The sequence below is a fragment of the Protopterus annectens genome, chromosome 1.part2 (assembly GCF_019279795.1).
Source record: "Protopterus annectens isolate FY-2018-M chromosome 1.part2, PAN1.0, whole genome shotgun sequence".
In the NCBI taxonomy this organism is placed as follows: domain Eukaryota; kingdom Metazoa; phylum Chordata; order Ceratodontiformes; family Protopteridae; genus Protopterus; species Protopterus annectens.
In genome coordinates this window covers 29,975,239-29,997,652 of record NC_056727.1, presented here as the reverse complement: position 1 = coordinate 29,997,652, position 22,414 = coordinate 29,975,239, and the positions used below count along the sequence as shown (strand labels likewise).

At 40.3% G+C, this 22,414-nt stretch overlaps 1 protein-coding gene across 14 annotated transcripts in view; it reads left to right on the top strand.

The window, feature by feature from the left end:
• NRXN1 (neurexin 1) overlaps positions 1-22,414 on the top strand; it is a 4,168,553-nt gene that overhangs the window by 147,472 nt on the left and 3,998,667 nt on the right. The window lies entirely within an intron of this gene.

Here is a 22,414-nt window from a genome sequence, read left to right as displayed (position 1 = left end):
GGAATAACTAGGTTGAGGTCATTGATAAATATTGAGAAAAAGAGGGGGCCCAATATAGAGCCCTGAGGAACACCTAGGGTAACTGGGAGATGGGATGAGAGGTTGTTGTCCCATAGCACTGACTGCTGTCTATTATCAAGGTAGGACTGGAACCATTTTATAGTCTTGGTGTCCAGAGAGAAGGATTTTAGAATATTGAGAAGTAAGTGGTGGTTGACCATGTCGAATGCTTTTGAAAGGTCGATGAAAAGAACTGAAGAGAGAAGATTGTTATTACGGTTTTTATTGATGCTGTCGGTGAAGGATAGGAGTGCAGTTGTACTGTGGAAAGGCCTGAAGCCATGTTGAGATTTGGCCAGTAAAGTGTTCTGGAGTAGGTGGTCTAGTAACTGCCTGTGGATGCACTTTTCCATTATTTTAGCTAATGGGGAAAGTAGAGCTATGGGACAATAGTTAGAATATATAAAATATTCTCTGGAGTTTCCTCCCTTGTGTAGGGGGATAATGTAGGAGATTTTCCAGATGGTGGGAATAGTACTTTCTTGTATGGCTCTATTTATCAGCAATGATACAGGATAAGCTATGACTTTGGCTGCCTTTTGCAGGTATTCAGCAGGTAGCTGGTCAGCTGAGGGGGTAGTAGGTTTTAGTTTACTTAAGAGGTTGCAGATGAGGGAAGTTGGGACAGGTTGCAGGTTTAGAGTTGGGAGAGAGTAAGTATTGGTTGAAAGGGCAGAGCTATCGGCTGTTAGTTGATTATTAATTGTTTGGATGGTCTCAGGAAAGAAGGTATTAAAAGCATTAGCAGTTTGCTTTGGATTGTCGAATTTGATCCTATAGGGGGTGGTGTTGCGGATTGGCCTGGTTGAAGTAGTCTGTTTATGCTAGCCCAGAACTTTTGTGGATTATTTTGGTTGGTCTGTTGGAGGTGGAAGTAAAAGTTTTTTTATCTTCGAGTATAGCTTTCTTAGTCTCATTTCTTTTTTGCTTGAATTGTTGTTGGTCTGCGGGGTTTTTAGTTGTTCTCGATAGTGCCCAAACTTTATTTCTCTGTTGAATTTTCTGCCTGGTTTTCTTTGTAAGCCATGGGGCGGGTTTAGATTTAATTTTAATGGAATGCTTTGGTGCATGGTGGTTAAGGATTGTTAAGAATTTTGAGTTAAAGTAGTTTGTTGCTTCGTCAAGTGGGAGGTATTTTATAGGTGACCAATCACATTCTTTTAGTTCAGCTTTGAAGTTATTGGGGTTAAATTTTATGTTGCTTCTTATTGTTTTATATATGGTTGGGTTGTGTGAGCTCGACCTTTGCCTGATTATGTAAGTGAGAGAATGGTCACTTATCGTCAGGGAGGGTCCCTACATTATAGAGTTGTGGATCTTAATGAAACTAATATACGGATATGTAATAAAATGTTTGACAGCTTTGGTATACAATTTATGGAATTTATCATATCATGCAATGATAATAAGCTGGGTTTGTTGTTGAAGGATGTGGAGAACTTAACATATCTATAATTAATGATTTGTTGTACCCACAGTGGGAAAAATTACATGTCAAACAATTTCAATATGCAGAAAGTATTTGTAAAAAGATGTTTGACAGAAAATGTAAGAAGTTTTTAAGAGATATGAGGCAATATCAGAATCAAACAGCGTATAAATGGAACAAAAAAGTATATGTGAGATCTGATTACAGTAAGATAGATAAGGATAGCGATGTAGGGGAAATACATAATGAACAATACAAAGGGGCTACATATGGTGAAGATTTGTTAGAGAAAGAACAAAATGGGAGGGGGAACCGCAGATGGGAAACGCAACGATGGAGACAAGGGGAAAGAGGAAAACGGAATTCCTACAGAAATCAATAACGCATGAGAGTGACAACATTGAACAAATAGTTATTGATGGGGTAGTGTATAGTGTAGGAGATTTCAAAATCTACTACTATACACAATTCCCAGTCAATTTTGAACTTTTTGCATTATTCTCAAAAGGTATGAAATTTATACCAAGGAGGAAATTTGATGTAGTTGACACCTTGATAGAGTTGAAATTGTATATTTTTTCAGAATTCTACTATAGGGAATACTAATATAAGTAGTTTGAGGAAGAAAAATAACTTTATCCCACCCATGCATAATACCTTAATTACATTTGAGAAGGTAGTTAGTAGGAAAATATACGAATTACATAATCATCTACAGAAAGAAAGCAACAATAGTAATTGGAGCTCTGTAGATGATAAAGTTTTAAATACACTCTGTGATACTTACAACATCAGAATCATGACACCTGATAAGGGGGGGGGGGTGGAACGGTCTTGTATGACATGGACATCTATATACAAAAAATATTTGATATCTTAAATACTTCTGAACAATATGAGGTTTCTTCCTTAAACCAAATTAACATTGCACACAGAAGGATTGATTTATATCTGGAGGAATACCTATTGGATGAACGTATCACTCAAGATTTGTACAATTTTTTGAAAGTGGAACATCCCATTTTAGCAACCATCGTAGGGATACCCAAAGTACATAAAAACATTAGTGACCCCCCATTTAGACCTGTCATCTCCGGAAGTCGTAGCAAGGCTTTTCCCTTTGGTAAGGTCATAGATCAATGGTTAAAATATATTTATTCCAAGATACCGCATTTAAGCAAGGACTCCTGGGAATTTCTTGGGAAGTTCAAACAAGAATTATGGGATATGAATCTGTTGTTCGTAACTATTGACATAAAGGAATTGTTTTCATGTATACCTAGGCCTGATGGTGTGACTAGATTCATTAACAGCTTAAACAAACATAGTCAACTAGAATGGGTTAAGATTGACTTACTATCCGAATTTATAAATATAGTACTTGATAATAATTATATTTTTTTTGAAGGAGAGTACTATAAACAGATATCAGGTGTAGCTATCGGGGCGGCTTTTGCCCCCATATATGCCAATTTGGTACTATTGGATTGGGAGGAGGAATATATCTTATATACCCCATGGATGGAGCAAATAGTTTGTTATGTGAGATATCTGGATGATTTGTTCATTTTGTGGAAAGGAAATGAGGAGAATTTGGAACAATTTATGGAATATATCAACGGAAGTACCCCTTATTTGCAATTCACATACAACACCAGTAGGATAGGAATTAATTATCTAGGCACATTCATTTTTAGTGATGGAACAACATTTCAGTCTAAGATATATAGGAAAGACACATTTTGTAATGCCTATCTGGAATTTTCGAGCAACCACCCTTACACACAGAAAAAAAGTTTTTTGAAAGGGCATTGTATAAGGGCGGCTAAAATGACATCTAGAAGGGAAGATATGATTGAAGAAATGAAATTCATTGGTAATTTATTCAGCCAAAGGGGATACCCCAATCACACGGTCAAGGATGTCACTGAATATGTGACTAATGAATGGGGAAATAAATATCCACCACTCTTGGGAAGAGAATTTATACCAAACAATGAGACCAAATCAAATCCATCAGGGGATAGATTTCAAAGGGCATGTATTCTTGAATATGGACAATATGTGGGGGAATTCAGAAACATCCTAGACAGAAATTGGAATATATTCACTAGTGATGAAGGGATTTGTGAGAAAATAGGAGATAGACCTACCTTTGTTTACAAAACAGGGATGAATCTCAAGAGAATGATTAAGATTAGGACCAATAATAGACAAAACTTTGGGAACAAGGGTACGATTGGGAACAAACAATGTGGACACTGTAATCAATGTTCTTTCATTTTACAGGTAGAGAGCACAATTTTGGAAAATAATATCAAAAGTAGAATATTTTTCAAAAGAGGTAACTGTCAGACCCAACATGTAGTATATTTGGGGAAATGTACTTCTTGCCCTAGTTTTTATGTCGGAAAAACAGATAGAAGGTTACGCAATAGAATATATGACCACTTATATTGTATTAAGAAGAAAGATAAGAACAACGCACTGTATAAACATTTGGAAGACAGTGAAGGTTGTGATTCATTCAGATTTGCTATTCTTGAAGTGGTCAAGAGTAACCCTAGGGGGTGTGATATTAAAGCTGTTCTGGGGGAAAAAGAGATCAAATGGCAGATTAGGTTGAATGCGGCTTGCCCACCAGGTATTAATGAGTACATCCCCACTAAGCCCCTTATAAGAAATTAATAATAACAATAATATCTATGTTGAAACAAGGACTATTCATTTTTATTATATATCCACATCTAATTAACTATCATTGTAGAGTATTAAATAAAACTAAGTATTTCAATAGATACATTTTACATACTATCAACATGTAGTATCATGGACATTTTATTCGTTTTATTTAACTTAGAATTTTATAATTGTTATGATGTAGTTTTAACAGTAGCATTGAGATTGTTACATATGAATTGTTCATGTATATTATTACATACATTTATAGCTTTTATTATTGTACAAATAGTGTGGGTTTACATGTATTATAATGAAGTAATGCAGCAATGTTTATATGCTTTTAAAACTTAATTGACTGTATAATTGATCAGGTGGTTCATAGGGTGGGTATTTTAAAGTATTTAAAGGGAAGGAATGGAACTATTAAGTGTTCTGATGAAATCTACGCTGTGTAGATGAAAGCATTCAACATTTTTTTTGTGTTTCAATAAATAAGGAAATTTTAGAATTTTTTGGACCGTGGTGTTTGTCCTGGGGATTTGTTTTTGGTTGTGACTGTGTTTCTTCGTGTTGGACTCCCTGGACAGCAAGGATACCTTCCAGAGTGGTGGTGATGTTACCAGGGGGCAAGTAGATACATATTATATTTAGGGATTTGCTGGTATTAAGTTGAAGTTTGGTGCTAATAATTTCTGCATTTTTTTCAGAAGAGGAACCAAGATCTAGTATAAATATGTGTAGCCCTTCTTTATAAAGGATATCAACACCCCCTCCTTTTTTCACTTTAGGGTCTTGTTTCAAGATGTTTTTACCCAGATGGAATAATTTCAACATCTTGTGTAGTGGGTTTTAGCCATGTTTCTGTTAAACAAAGTATATCAAAGGAATGAACAGCCAGAAGACCATGGATGTAGGCAATTTTATTATTTATGCTGCGAATATTGAGGTAAGCTGTATAGAGTGAGTTGGGAGATTTAGATGGGATATTTGGGGTAGTGGGAACATGAATTTGTGGTTCTGTGCTTGTTTTTTGCCCTGGTCCTGGGTTAGGATGAATGTCCCCATCTAGTAAGGAGAGGTGTAATAGTTTGTTTAAGGGATTGTGGAGGTTAAAGTAATGGTGAAGAGTTTTTTTTAGGTTTTAGATAGTTGTATTTGATATGGGTCACTCTGTGATATTTAGTAGGTAAATAGCTAGGTAAAGATGTTATATTTATGTGTTCTGGGGAGTTAATTAGAGGTATAGTACTTGTTTGTGCATTAGGGAAGTTCAGCTGTACATATTTTGACTGTTCATATGAGGTTAGCAGGTAGGTTGCTATTAGAGAAAGTAGGAGAAAGACAATGATTAGGAGCCTTAGTTGGATTTGGAAAGGCCATGTTTGCATAGTGACTAATAAGCTTACTGGTGTTCTTTAAAGGGGAGGGGTTATATGAGGGGTGATTAGAGAGAGGTGTATGTAGAATGTTAACAAGATGACTATTGTGATTGGAATGGAGAGGAAGAGGGTGTGGTGAGGATGTATAAGCTTAGGAGCAGTAGGGGTGGGTGAGAATTGGGGGTAGGGTAGCAGAGCGGAGTGAGCCCGCAGGGTGAACGGATCGGGTAGAGACAAGAGAGTTAAGCAGCTGAAAAGAACAATCAGTTGAAGCAGGGATTACAGTAGGTAGGTAACCCTAAATACTGGAATAAAGTTAAAATAGTAGATAATAGAGCTATTTGGAGGGTTTGTGAAAGCTAACCATAAAAAGAAATAGATGTTATGGGCTACTGTTTAATAGCAAGTCTGTGGATAAACAGTATATAGCAAAGGTGTAGTACAGGTCAGGAGAAGGCTTCAAGGCCTGGAAGGAACAAGTCTGCCACCTGGTGGCCCAAATTAATTTATTGTAAGCAGGATAAAAAAGGAGGGAGTTTAGGTTCCTAATGCAAGAAAAGGAGTAGTGGTTCTGAGTGTCTTTAAATGGTGGAAAAAATAGATTAGACTGGTTACAGAGTGGGGAGGGAGTAAAGCTGCTGGTTTTCCTGGCTAGCACTTTATAACCACCTAGATCTATTAATAAGTTATAGGCTATACTGGCCGTGATAGTTTAGACACATACTTTCATGCTCCCTTTACTGAGAAAGTACAGGGATACGTTGCTCAACTGTGGAGACTGAAGGGAGTTTGGTCAGGGTCCTTGTTCTTCAGGTTGTTTGTTTCTGTGTCTTTTCAGCAGTGTACTCAGATTGGAGAGCTGGGATTGTTTGAGGAGGAAAAGAGAGAGAGAAAAATAGTAGAAACAAGATATTTAGTTTAGTATCAAAGGCATTGTATTTAAACAAAATATTACAAGCATATAATCATGTAGAACTGTACAAAAATGTAGTTCAGGCTATCAGGTTCTCAAGTTGTCTAGAAAGATGCATCACTCCTTACAAGTCTTCTAATCAGTATTTTAGCAAGTCCTTATCAAAAGTAAGTCAGCAAAATTCTGGTCAAATCTTATTATTCTAACTAGGCTACTGCCCAAGGGCATTTATAAGCCTAGCTAGAATGTGTTGGCTTTCGCCACCTCCTTAGAATAGTTCCCTGTGCCTCTGTCTAGCAGAGCCACTGCAGTGATCCCCAGGGTAAATTTTCTGTTTCCCATCCACCCGTCAAGATTTCTCTTGAAGAGTGTTAGTGAGCTCTTCTTGTATCCCAAACACAGGAACATCTAGTGCACTGCTGTGTCCCCACTCATGAATCAAGGATTGCATTTGTCTCCAGTGTACTACTGTGTTCCCACTTATGATTTTAGGATTGTGTTTGTACACAGCTTACTACTGTGTCCGTCCCTATTCATGAATCTGCAATGGTATTTTTATGCAGTGTACTACAGTCTCCCCACTCAGGAATCTGGGATTGCATTTGTACCCAGTGTACTACTGTGTCCCCACTCAAGATTCTAGGATTGCATTTGTATACAGTGTATTACGGTGTTCCCACTTATGAATCTGTGATGGTATTTGTATACGATATACTACAGTGTCCCCAATCATGAATCTGCAATAGTATTTGTATGCAGCGTACTGTAGTGTCCTCCCTCATGAATCTGTGATGGTATTTGTATGCAGTGTACTACAGTGTCCCCACTCATGAATCTGTGATGGTATTAGTATACAATATATTACAGTGTCCCTACTTGAGAATCTGTGATGGTATTTGTATGCTGTGTACTATAGTGTCTCCACTCATGAATCTGTGATGGTATTTGTATGCAGTGTACTACAGTGTCCTCACTCGAGAATCTGTGATGGTATTTGTATGCCATTAAAGACTGTCCTGATCATGTTCATGGCACAATGTTCATGATGCATTGACGCATCTACACATTATTTTTATGAATATCAGGGTTTATATTGATGCATTATCTCTTGATGTTTAACAACGACACTGATCAATAATGTCTAGGTGAGTGTAATTTCCATAGTGCTTAGGTAAGTAAAATTTTCTGGAACTTGTGAACTGATTCAGCATAATCACATCTCTTTCTTGGGCTGCTAACATCTTACTCACATGGTCATAGAAGCAGTGCTTGTTCAGGTTTCCATGCATTAAAATGCTATATCCTGTTCTTGCCCTATGCCCACAGTAAACTATCTATACCACCTGACATAATAAATGATAGAACAAGTTTAACAAGGTTGCCAGATTTTATAAGAACTTAAGTTTTATATACCCTAATCTTACCCATCTCATTAAGTTGGGAAAATTAATTCAAAAAATTAGCAAGAGAAAGATTGTAGTTATACAGTCTAACAAAACCCAAAACAGCTTTCAACTCAGTAACATTAGTAAAAGATGAGAAGTTACAAAATGGCTTTTACTTCAGTCTCTTAAATGTACATGGCATATACTTCGTCTACATGTCCCAAGTTTTGTATTGTGTTATAAGAACTACGTGTGCATGATCCAGTGATCTCAAAACCTGCTCCATGATTTTGTAGATATTTTTGGTGCAGCCTTAGTGTATTATCCAACTAAGAAAATTAAATTGAAACAAATACCAGTTATTGAAATAAATTTCTATAGTCCTCTGAAAAATGGCAGGTAGAGACGGTTCTAGAAAAGGTAACTGTAAACAATTTTATGGCCAGCTATTCTTAGACTGATCTTATCAACAATTGTCTGTTGATAACACAGCCCTGCCTAAATTTGAATATTTCTATAGCCCTCCTAACATTGTGAAAATCTCTTCCACTGAAGGTAATGTGCAGTGTTCAACAATGTTTAATAAAATCACCTGTTAACTTTTAATCTACATTAACAAAAAAACACCTTAGAATTTTATCATATACACCCACCCCCCCACACACACACACACGCACTCACACACACATGCAAGCACGCATGCGCGCACACACACACACATGCACGCACGCGCGCACACACACAAATGCACGCATGCACACACACACACGTAAGCACACAAGCACGCACACACACACACACACACACACACACACACACACACACACACACATGCAAGCACTCACGTGCGCACACACACACGCGCACATATATGGCATTCTTCATATTTCATGGTAGTTTTGACTTTTTTTTAACTAATAGTGTACTCCCATTTATTGTCTTAGTGCACATTGACTTACCGAAAATAATCAGTAAAAGTATTCCCCTTTAACATTCCCTTTTTTAAAGCAAAAACTGATTTTTAATAAGCACTTTTTCTAAGGTTCTGTTTTTGGAATTTTTGTAATGTTTTGTCTGGCAGTTTTTACAATTTTTTTCAAGACTGCTCCTTCTACAATTTTCCTAAAAAATAAGTTTCCTTTCCTTACTACTAGATGCTGCTTTACCATGTCTAGTATTGTCATATCCATTTTAATTTTTCTTTCCTGAATTTATACAAAGTGGACATGCACTGTCTATCAAGGCCCCAATAAAAAGCATTATATTTATGGACTTCATAAATCTGGTTAAAATGTATTTATATTTTACTTCCTATACACATTTACATGTGTTTTAGACTCTGTAATACTTGAAAACCTTGAACCTCTTTTAGATGCTTCTACTGCAAAAGCAATTATTAATGTATTTTCAAATATTGTTTGTTTTTGATACCAGTCTTTTTTGAAGATCATCGCAATTTAATTTTTCAATGTCATGTATCTATATGAAATAACTTCCACAAATGTAATCACAAAACATTAAAACTATTTCTCTCTCTCCCTCATATATCTATATAAATAAAAATGTAAATGTTCGTTTGTTCAAAATCTTAAATCTCCGAAAGTTCTTCACCGATTGCTTTGAAATTTTCACACAATGTTGCATTCAAATACGCGCATGTTTTTATATACCTACTATTATATAGATGTCACACGTTGCATTCGAATACATACGTGTTTTTATATACCTACTATGAATTCTATATATTTGTATACAAATATGCAATTTTATATGTTTTTGTTATAACTTTCTTACTTCTTTTTCAGTGCAATCGATCTGATTTAGTTCATCCAAATAATGCCTCGCAGAAGATCAAACTTATGTCGTCGTACTAGCGGAGCGGGAGCAGTGCGACGAGTAATTGCAAATCAAACTGAGGAAGAACGGGCAGTAGCGAACGAGAGAAACAGACAAAGAATGGCTCAAATACGTGCCGAGGAAGCAGCAGAGCGACGCGCAGCCAGACTTGAGGATGCACGGTTGTGAGCACGGTGATCGCGTTCTGCAGCTTCAGATCTGCTTCGTTTTCCTCAATCGACACCAGCGGACAAAATAAATGCTTGCCTGAAATACTCTTCTTTGTGGCGACATGTAAAGATGTTAAAATTAACTACAGATATGTATGTCCAGCTGCAAAACGATCAATCAGCTGAGATATTCTCACATCAATTGCTGGAAATTGGGAACGGAAAGGTGTCGGTTGATCTGACCTCAGGACGAATTTCATTGCCTCATAACTTCTGAAATTTAGTGACGTCAAAAGAAGAATTGGTTGAAAAAGTATTTCCCAATATTCAAACCAATTATAAGAATCACGATTGGCTGACTGAATGAGCTTTTCTTGCGGCCAAGAACAAAGACGTCTACGAACTTAACAATATTATTCAGTCTAACATTCAAAGCGAGGCAGTCACATACAAGTCCGTCGACACTGTTGTGGAAGCAGATGAAGCGGTTAATTATCAGGCAGAATTTTTGAATTCACTCGATCTGCCAGGGATTCCACCGCATGTACTGCAATTGAAAATCGACGTGCCAATTATCATGTTGTGAAATATCACCCAGCCAAAGCTTTGCAAAGGCACGCGGCTTGCAGTAAAAAAAGTAATGAGCAACGTCATAGAAGCAACAATCTTGACAGGACCTTTCAAAGGTGAAGATGTCCTCATTCCTCACATTCCTATGATTTCAACAGATATGCCATTTCAATTTAAGAGATTGCAATTCCCAATTCGATTAGTGTTTGCAATCACCATCAACAAAGCTCAGGGCCAATCTTTAGAATTGTGCGGTTTAGATCTACACACGGATTGCTTCTCACATGGACAATTATATGTTGCATGTTCTAGAGTCGACAAACCGGACAATGTCTATATCTGCACAGACAATGGAACAACAAAAAATATTGTATACCCACAAGCATTGTGAAATTAAACATATTAGATACGTGCGCTTTCTCTTTTCTTTCTTTTCCATTTAACCAGACTGAGCCACACAACGCGTGGCTGGGTACAGCTAGCTAGTATATATATATATATATATATATATATATATATATATATATATATAGAAAGAGAGAGAGAGAGAGAGAGAGTTATAATATATATATATATATATATATATATATATATATATATATATACATATATATATATATATATATATATATGTATATATAATTAGTGCCTAACTCACTAACAAGGATATTTGTTATTTGCACAAAAAAAAAAGAAAAAATTGCCATGATTTCCCCTTCCTACTCATTTGAATGTTTGCATGTCTTAAAATACTTTCTGTCCAAGTAATTTTCCTGTGAATAACCCTGGTCCTTTATTCCTAATGTCTTATTATTCATGTAAAACAGAGAAACTCCTTAAAGGATAGCAGGTCGTATCTGCACAAACAGCGAGTCTGCTGTTACTCAGAAGCATATGTTAAAAGATGCGAGTACCATCTGAGTATCATTAAAACTATACTAAACCTTGCACTGTCCAGCCGGCTGATTCTTTTCATTTTCTTTGCTTATTAAGCAGATTGGCCCACAAGACACAAGAGCTTCTGTTCTAGTGTGACCCAAAAATACTACGGAGTAGTTCAGAGTCATGTAGCATGTAAAAAGTACTTAAAGGAATCAACCTCAGAGCTGTAGCATGAAGCCTGTTGGCATCTTATGACCTTATCTGTCTGTACTGAACTGCTAGATAATTATGATGCTGTTCTTGGAGAACAGATTGCTACTTCCCAAAGAGTATATTGTATGTTGCTGAATGCTTTAATTGGCCTTGGTATTTCAGTCTCATGCTGAATATTTACCCATTATTGCAAGCTCTGTGACAAAGAAGGGTGAAACACTGAATAGGACACAGATGGCCAAAGTCTGGCATGTATTTCTGGTGCTGAAAGAGCAGAGAAGGGGTAGACGGGAGTGAGTGCTCACTGCTATCATGCTCATCCCAAGGAGAGGGATATGAATGTGGCTCAACACTTAGGTGACACTTAAAGTCTGGGCCTATTGAACACATGCCGACCCTGTGCAAGCCACTGGCTGCAGATGTCAGTAAGCAGAGGTACACTTCCTGTTGCAGAAGTATTGAGTCGAGATCAAGAGATTGTCAAAGGAAGAGGGGAGCTTCAAGGACGATGGAGACAGCTTTGTTGGAACAGAAAGCTGTTCCATTCTCTAGTACCTGACTCTTAACATAGGGAGAGTGAATGGAGTTTTAGACACGAGACAGAAACAAATGGGCTATTGGATTTTTAACTATACATGTGATGTCTATCTGTTACTCTGGAGGGCAAATTGATCAAATAAGTAAAGGAAGTAGAACTATCAGGCATATTTGGCAGAGAAATATCTGTTCATTGTTGATGATTAATAGAGCATCTTTAGCTAAGTTCCAGTTGTGGTAATAATACCTGTGAATGGCTATTTGCTTGGCATACTAAACCCAGCATGCCATGCTAATGTTATTGTTAACCACTGTGATTTGTGCAGCCAATCATAATGACTGTTACTATCAGAGCATTGCTGTGTGTGTTTCTGCCTAATTGTTTTATATGGTAGGTGGTCATTTTATATGTTTCTTGAGTAGCAGAGCTTGATCACTTAGTCCTCTTTTTTACTGGTGATGTCACTGTGCAGTATTGACAGAACAAATGTGCTGTTCACTTTGCTTTCTGTTAGGGGGATTTGTTTTTCACATGGCATTGTACCACCTAGGTGACTTAATACTGGGTGATTTCAACTACCCTGCCATTAACTGGGAAAACTACTTTTGTACCAACACCTTTGCCCAACGGTTCTTAGAATTCATAAATTCCAACGCCCTGGATCAACTAATCCATAATCCCACCAGGGGCTCCAATATCCTAGACCTGGTCATTACCAACATGGGAAATTGATGCTCCACACCTATGGTCACTCTGTCGTTGGTCAGGTCTGACCATAAGCTAATCACCCTTTAACATCCACATCCCACCCCCACCCCCAGTAAGGAAACCACCATAAAAAACTTCTCCAAAGCCAACTTCATGTTACTCAATTCAGAAGTGACAAACTTAATGACACCCATGCAGATGGGAACTGAAAGTTTGACTGCTGAATCCTACACTAAGGCACTGTATGAGCACATCCACTCATGCATGAATCGTGCCATCCCAAATAAACCAAGATGCTCTCCTCCAAAAAAAGGAAGTCAATCTGGTGGTCCCCTGCCATAAACAAACTTTACAGGAAAAGGAAGAAACTGTTGCAGAAAAGAGTAAAACCCAGGATGCAAAAAACTCCCTTACCAGCCTCAGTAAGAAGCTGAGATCCCTCATAAAATCCTCCAAAGCTAGTTAGGAAAATAAAATTGCCAAAAGACTCCAAAAACAACCACAAGGCATTCTATAACTATGTCAAGAATCTAAATGGCAATGCTCAGATCTGCTTTGAGCTACAACAGAATGGCATTAAATATACTGATCCCAAGGATATTGCCAATATCCTGGCAGATCAATTCAGTGCCAACTTCACCCCCCTCTCACCCCCTAAATGACCGAAAGATTGCCAAATTCCAATAATAATGGCCACACAGGTAAAAAAACGCACTCTCCAAAGCTAAGAATGCAGCACCCATGGGACCAGATGACATCCCGGGCTGTGCATTACATGAACTACAAAATGAACCGGCACATCACCTAAGTGTCATGTTTAATCATAGCCTTACCTCAGGCTTCGTGCCCACTTGAGTGGTGCACAGCTACAGTTATCCCTCTCCACAAGGGGGGATCCACCTTGGATCCTTGGAACTACAGCCCCATCAGTCTGACGAGCCTGATCTGCAATGCCATGGAACATATTATCATGGAACTTATAAACAAAGTCATTGGCAACCTTCAAACACTAGATCCCACCCAGTTTGGGTTCGTGAAGGGCCGATATTTTCTCCTGAACCTGATTGACTTCTTTGAATCAGTCTCCAGAGCCGTGGATGAGGGTAAGGTGGTCTACACAGCCTATCTGGACTTTGTCAAGGCCTTTGACACCATCCCCCACTCTGGAATCATAGATAGACTTATTAAGCCAGGCATTAATCCCTACGTCACTCAGTGGGTTACCAACTGGCTTACTGACAGAACCCACACTGTAAAAGTAGCCGACTCCAAATCCAGTTCCAGACAAGAGACAAGTGGAGTACCTCAGAGTTTAGTCCTGGGACCACTCTTGTTTGGCATCTACTTCTCTGAAGTACAGACCAACACTAAGGGACTCTGGCTAACAAAGTTTGCAGATGACTGCAAACTGGGAGCCATTATTGAATCCCCAAATGATGTAGATACTCTACAAAAGGGCTTTACAGAAACAGATGCTTGGTGCCAGAGCCATGGGCTCAAGCTCAATGCCAAGAAATGTATAGTTATCCCCTTTGGGAAAAAAACATGTACCCGTGAAGTACCACATAGGTGGCAGTACACTAAACACCGAAAGTGTGATAAGAGACTTAGGGACACAGGTGTACAGTGGTCTCACCTTCGATAACCACATCGCCACAACAGTCAGGAAATCCTTCTATGTGGCACACCTCATCACTAAGGGATTTTCATCCAGAAAAAAGGAGGTCATTGTCCCACTGTACTCATCCCTCATTAGACCCATTATAGAATACAACGCCCCATTTGGTATGTACCTCTCAAGACATCTGCAACAACTGGAAAGGCCGCAGAAATACCTCACTAAAAGAATCACAGGCCTGAAGCAGATGCCCTACTCTGACCACCTTAAAAAAATCCAGCTATACTCTGTCGCATATCGCCTACTCAGAAACAATCTCTGCTTAACATACAAGGCCATGTCATACCCAGAGCTGTTGGACATGCTACACTTAAAGAAATCCCAATCCCTCAGAGTCACATGCACCAGGGATCTAAACCTTGTCATCACAATAAACAAAACATGCTGAAGGGATAGGTTCCTGACCCAGAGACTCCCCAGAATCTGGAATAGATTGCCCATACATGTCAAGCAGAGTGCCTCTTTGGCCCTCTTCAAAAGGAACCTTAACGATTGGATGGGAGAAAGTAAATTTACCCTGGGGATCTCGTCAGTCACCCTGCTAGACAGGGGTCCAGGGAAGTAAATAGTGTTGGAAGAAATAGCCAGGGAAATATTATATCTAGGCTTGTATAGGCCCTAGCGCCGATAGCCTAGTACCAGCCTATGAACATTATATTCTTGAACTGCTCTTTTTGGAGATTCTCTAACATAACTTTAATTTTTGAATTCTTTGCTATGATGAAGCACTTATATCTTCTGGAAGATTCAAATGCTTTAGCAATAGCAAAGGCTAGATCCTTTTGGCAATGAGACTTTATGCTGTAGAATGTCCTTCTTGTGGACTACTATGAGATTATTCCTCTTGCAGCTTCTGTTCATACCTCTGAACTGTCATACATTGGGAGGTATGTCACTGAGTGTGGCTTTCAGAAATACTCTGTATTTCAGGGACAATACAATATTCCTCATACCCCAGTAACATCTAACTTCATTCACTATGAATATTTTACGACATTCTGCAGTATGCAAAGGATTCATTTTGAGTCATTGATGGACATTGTAGTTGTGCTGATGAATCAAATCCATATCACTACATCCCATTTTTGGCAATCTCTAAAATAGTTTTTTACCTCTATTTGAGGTAGCAGTTGAGAAAAGGGAAATATCACTGATTTTTGAAAGTGGCATTCAGTAATATTTATTTGCTGGAGTGGGAATTGCATAACTGTCCATTAACCCGGTCCCCTTCAATAAACACATCACACCAAATGACATTTGACAACGTTTATTAAATTTCCATAACTTAGCTTTGTTCACCAAATTCATTAATTACAACTCTTCATGATATAATTGACTCTAAACACAGCATAACGTCCTTGTAATGTTAGTCAGGGCAGCGTACCTACTCACCCTGCCCTAGGAAGCAGCGTCCATACCTCTGCTCGCTTACTTCACTTATGAAACACCATCCTTGTAATGTTAGTCAGGCAGCATACCTACTCACCCTGCCCTAGGAAGCAGGGTCCATACCTCTGCTCGCTTACTTCACTTATGAAACACCATCCTTGTAATGTTAGTCAGGCAGCGTACCTACTCACCCTGCCCTAGGAAGCAGCGTCCATACCTCTGCTCGCTTACTTCACTTATGAAACACCATCCTTGTAATGTTAGTCAGGCAGCGCACCTATTGACCCTGCCCAACAAGCAGGGTCCATACCTCTACTCACTTACTTTACTTATGAAGCAGCGTCCCATCTCACTTCATACACCATTCATTGTAATGTTAATCAGGGCAGCGTACCTACTCACCCTGCCCTAGTAAGCAGCGTCCATACCTCTGCTCGCTTACTTCACTTATGAAACACCATCCTTGTAATGTTAGTCAGGCAGCGTACCTACTCACCCTGCCCTAGGAAGCAGCGTCCATACCTCTGCTCGCTTACTTCACTTATGAAACACCATCCTTGTAATGTTAGTCAGGCAGCGTACCTATTGACCCTGCCCAACAAGCAGGGTCCATACCTCTGCTCACTTACTGTACTTATGAAGCAGCGTCCCATCTCACTTCATACACCATTCATTGTAATGTTAATCAGGGCAGCGTACCTACTCACCCTGCCCTAGTAAGCAGGGTCCATACCTCTGCTCACTTACTTCACTTATGAAACACCATCCTTGTAATGTTAGTCAGGGCAGTGTACCTACTCACCCTGCCCTAGTAAGCAGCGTCCATACCTCTGCTCGCTTACTTCACTTATGAAACACCATTCTTGTAATGTTAGTCAGGCAGCGTACCTACTCACCCTGCCCTAGTAAGCAGGGTCCATACCTCTGCTCACTTACTTCACTTATGAAACACCATCCTTGTAATGTTAGTCAGGCAGCGTACCTACTCACCCTGCCCTAGTAAGCAGGGTCCATACCTCTGCTCGCTTACTTCACTTATGAAACACCATCCTTGTAATGTTAGTCAGGCAGCGTACCTATTGACCCTGCCCAACAAGCAGGGTCCATACCTCTGCTCACTTACTGTACTTATGAAGCAGCGTCCCCCTCACTTCATACACCATTCATTGTAATGTTAATCAGGGCAGCGTACCTACTCACCCTGCCCAACAAGCAGGGTCCATACCTCTGCTCACTTACTGTACTTATGAAGCAGCGTCCCATCTCACTTCATACACCATTCATTGAATTACCTTCCACGAAATAAGCATCATCCTTACCTCAGCTTGCTTATCCATTCAGCAAGCTTCCTTCAGCTGCTCATTTTCATTTCCCCAGATCCTTGAAATGAACATCCAGACACCAGAGGGGGAACAGAAGAGGGCAAACCTATCCCTCTTCCCCACCAACCAGCCTGATGAGGCTGTCCTCCCTCCCTTCTACCCAAAATTGTCCAACCCACTACTTCCCATAAAGGGAAGGATCAAGCCAAACATCATTCGGTGTACCTATCATCTGTAAAGCATCTTAGAATCCTATCATAAACCAACCTTGCCATGCCATCACTGAAACACACACCCTAATGAAACTAAATAAAGTAAGGTTACTGTGACCCCACTGTACCACCAGAACATCCACACCAAGAGAATACATACCCTTTAATCCGCTTCCTTTGAAGCTAAAATCATGGCTCAGCCTGAACGGATTGACAACCTATAACCACAACAAAAACAACAAACTATAACCCCTTGAACTCAACTCAACACTCATTCAAAACAACTAGTATCAGGTCTCATACCCAGGACCCTGTCAACTGTAGCATATCATCTTAGCCCACCAACTACCCAGTTCTGGATGTGCAACAACTCAATTATCGTAAGGAATAGTCTAACTCCAAAACTTTAATGTCCTAGCCTTAGATGGCAGAAAACCAGCACCCCTTGACCTAGTTCCTGAAAACTCACCTATGCTGAGAAATGAAGTATGCACCCAGCCGTAAACACCCCATATTCACTCATTAACAAACCATTCTTAACCCCTGTTTGTCCCTGGCCTTTCCCCTCAAAAGCTCTCTTTCCTTATGTTACCTATACCACTAGTAGGTAATTAAGACCTGTCCTACAGCTGCCTTATCCTGCAACCAAGCTTTCTTTAAACCTTCTAACTCACCTGTAACAATGTACCCAGTTTCTAAAATTACCTCAACACAGCCACCTACCAACCATGCTTCCTAAAACCCTACTTACCAAATTCACCCAAACCCCAAGTGAAATCATCCTTGTGCTATTCTGTAAAACCTTAACCTGGTATGTAACATTACCACTACCTACTCAAGGAACAAATTTGTCACTCCAAAGATACCACCCATTAGGAACAAACTCCAGCATCCTGTCAAACACCTCAATGGCCCTTCCCCCACATACGGTTCAAACAACTGGATGAGTGAATACAACCACCTCAAGGTTCCAAGAAAGCAAGGATTGAACTTTACTGGCTTGCAAGATCCCTAGGGCTGTAGCCTAATAAGTTCCTGTGCTCCTATGAACATTGTGACTCTACTCATCCCGTGGGATCCCCACACTCCCCATAAACCGTCCCTAACAGTTTTTCCCATGGCCCCCTACCTACCTCTTCCTTACTTGCCCCCTATACCAATGCAATAATCAGCTCCCACTAATTAAACACAGAGCTCTAACATGCCTTACTAAGGTGATTACTTAGACCCTTCTTGTGCCCCATTCCAGTGGTAAGAACATCCATCCTATCAAAACAACACCTTTCAAATCCCCTTTTCAAGCAACCGCATGATGCCTTCTGCACTTCAGCAATCTGTAAAGAAAAGAAAAAACAATAAATTATATGTGCACACCTACCAACATGGAGGCACTGACAAGGACCCCTGCCACTCCATCAAGTGTTTGCCAAACTCTGCACCAAAGTATGGCACCAACCCCCCCCCTTCTTTTTTGTACTATGACTCATATCCCCTTGGACAAGAGTGATAAGTGCTACCTGCAGAAAAAGTGCCAAACTTGTCTAACTTGTAACCATGCCCGAACCAGTAGCCTAGTAACTTCCTATGATACTAAGAGTGCTGTGACTCCACTCCACCTACCTGAACCCTGTCCATCTTGACATGCCTTATTGAGCACTAAATAAAACGCATTACCTGTAACCTTATCAAGCCCACTGCGGGAACCCAACTCTTACCTATGGCCAATGGCTGTTGCTCCCCTTTACTATTAAATGCAAATGCCCAAAAGTAGGACAACTTTTAACATTAATCTAACGTACTGAATGGTTAATAGAAGAAATTGTACAGCCAATTAACCCTGAAATCACAAACTCAAATGCCTGTCATTCTCTGACTAGCAGTGTAAATCCTCTACCAAAACTCAACAACTTTGAAATCCACTTACTTGCGTCAGTAACTGTTGCCCACTTGAGCTCCCTATATGTAACCTCCTCACTCGCCACTGCTTCCATCATCTGTGAATTCACTGTGTATCACCACAGCTGGTACTTGGCAAACCACCATCTGCAAAGAAAAGGACAAACGTAAACCCTCTATTCTGTAAAGAGAAAGCTCCACCTTATACCCACCTATTCTAAATTACAGCCGCAGCATTCCAAGACCCCATCTGCAAGAAAAAGAAGACATGTAACTCATCCAAAATACATAACACACATTCCAAGACATCTTCAAGGACAACCTATCCTGCCAACCCAGGAAGGAATGTACCACCGCCACTCATCTCTATGACAAAGCAGCCATAACTGAAGCTATGCTTCCAATGACCCTATCAAATACCCAAGATAAATTTAACTACCAGTTGAGTGTGTTAAAACTAAACCCCACCCATGAAGGGACCTATCAACATCCACAACTCAGGTAACCTTGCAGTTCCAGACAACCTCCATTAGCACTCTGTATAAGCCAAGCTAACTTATATTGTAAAACCATCTGCCTAGCTCCCAACCTTCCATCTCCAAATGAGGTACACCAACCAACACAATGTAGAACAAATGGACACAATGCAGAAAACCCAACAACAGCAGACCAGCAGCCCACAAAATAAATCAGGTATCATTTTAAATACTCTTCTTTCAAACTCAAAAGACCGATAGAACAGGTTGTAGTAGTATGGATACTCAGAGTGGCATGAAGTCCACAACTCAAATGCCTGTCATCACCTCCGACCACAGTCCTAAGACCACCACAACTTGTCAGAAGACACCATTGCAAGGAAAGAAAAATGGGGGGGGGGGGCATTCAGCAAAATCTGAACATCCCGCATAAATCTGCACCACTGACTTTCAGGGAAATTAACTCATCTTTATAATGCATTTGAAGTTGTTATACCAAAATCACTAACCTGAATTCTTCAGATCCCCCATTAGCAGCCAATACATTTGTAAGTGCATAAAACACCATTACTACAGTCAAATGTTGGTCAAATGATATGCTGGTTTAGCTCCACCATAGTGCAAGACCCAGTGTTAACTCCCAGAAGGGTGCCCAAAAAATTCTATGCACCCCCTGTGCTGCTAAGATCCCATCTGGGGCCAAAAAGTGGCGACCCAGAGTGTCAACCAACTGATATTTCAGCATCAAAAACAGAAGCTGAGCAGAACTCAGCCCCTGTCTGCTACAACTGTGTAAGTGGCAAAACAAGCCTGAAAATAGGGACACAATCCCCAACAAGAGACTCCCCAGTACACCATGCAGATGGACAAATGCAATCCTGCAACCACAATCTGCTCCAACCGAACAGAAACTACCTGCATAACCAAACAGAGCAGCGACCACACATTGACTCATCATTTTTGACCCTCTGCAGCTGGCTACTTCAGTTACCTGGTCACCATATGAGCCCATGCCAGCTGCTCCTAGTCAGTACTACTTTCCTTTTTATCACAGAGCCAGCCAGATTAGCATTGAAATGACTCATTTCACCTCACTGTCCTTAACTGAAGAAATTTAGTAGAACAGCATCTGAGACACACTCACCTAAATTTGGATTTTGGAAATGTGATGAACTACAGAGTTTATAGAGTCCAGAGCCCCAATGCAGAGCTCAGTGAGAACAGGGCCTCATCTCCTTGCTTCATGCAGCACACTGATGTTAGACGTCTTATCAGACTGAGTATAATGAGAACTTAACAACGAGCCCTGGACTTGGAACACTGGTCTACACTTTCCGTTACTCATTTTAAATGAGGTGATAGAATTCCAAGTTTCTTCCTTTTTTTTTTATTTAATTGTCAATGCTACTCTTGCATGTGTGGTAGCATCCTCTTCCCCCCACAGAACTCACAACCCACGAAAAGACTGTACTGGCTCCTTACAGCCAACAAAATCCTCAATCAACAGAGGTACAGCACAGCAGCTGGAAGGCAACTGCTCCAGCCATCCATGAACAGACAAGAACGCAACAGAGGCGGCACTGGCCGGAACAGAAATGCAGCAAAACTGAAATCCAGAGCAACTCACAATGTACTGAAATGCAACCGTAATATCAGTCAGCATACAATGCACTCTATACTGCTGTATCACTGCATTGCAACCTGATCAGGACACGAGTACTGATGTTTTATTCTATCCAATTTCCCTTTTCCTTCCTCTTTTTTCACCATTGGCCAAAAGTCCTCTGTTCCTCCAACACCCCAAGGCAAACCCCCACACCTGACACCCCGCCAACTCAACCCCTCCAGGATCAGTCCCCAACAACAACCTGGCTCGCAACTATATGTCTGCAAACATGAATAGCGAATGCAGCCATTCATCCACACCAGCACACCAACAACCCTCAACGAATGCTCCAGGTCCTCTCTGTGAGATGCCCCCCAGAGAAATCTGAAGCAACACGCACAATCTGCCCAAGCCAGCCAAAGAAAACTCATGGCTCTTCCAAGCCCCAGACAACCACCATCAAGGCATGAGCATGGGGCAAATTTTTATTTATTTTTTTCTTTCTACATTCTCTCACCCCATTGAGTCCACCACCTGGCGAGAACAGGAAGAGCCATGCAATCCACTTCCATATATCCAGTCCACGCACACATCACCACTTATGTTCAACAGTCAACCATTGAGCTGGCCAACCAAAGCCCATGAAAGCTGCCAATGAGGAAGACTCCAGAAGCTCGTGTAAACACACCACCCAAGATCCACCACAAACCACCCAACAACCTGACCCCAGGACAGCATCACCAGCCAAAAACACGCTCCTCCACCATCGGCTCCGAAACCTCAAAGGTCAAAGCAGTCAGATCCCGCATGCCCAATGCAGAGGCCCCCGAGCTCCACACCAGCACCAGCCTCCCCACCCATTCTGGCACCCATTCAATCCTGATCCACAGCACCCCACCAAACCCATCGATGGGCCAGCGAGACAACAGGGCCCCCAGCAAATCACACAGCATGCAGAGGGAAAAAAAATTCCTGGCACCTTGTACTCAAGAAGCATCAACCCTAGCCAGCACAGATAAAGGCACACCCTACCTCCACTACTCATTTCATCATGCCCATCGCCAAACCAA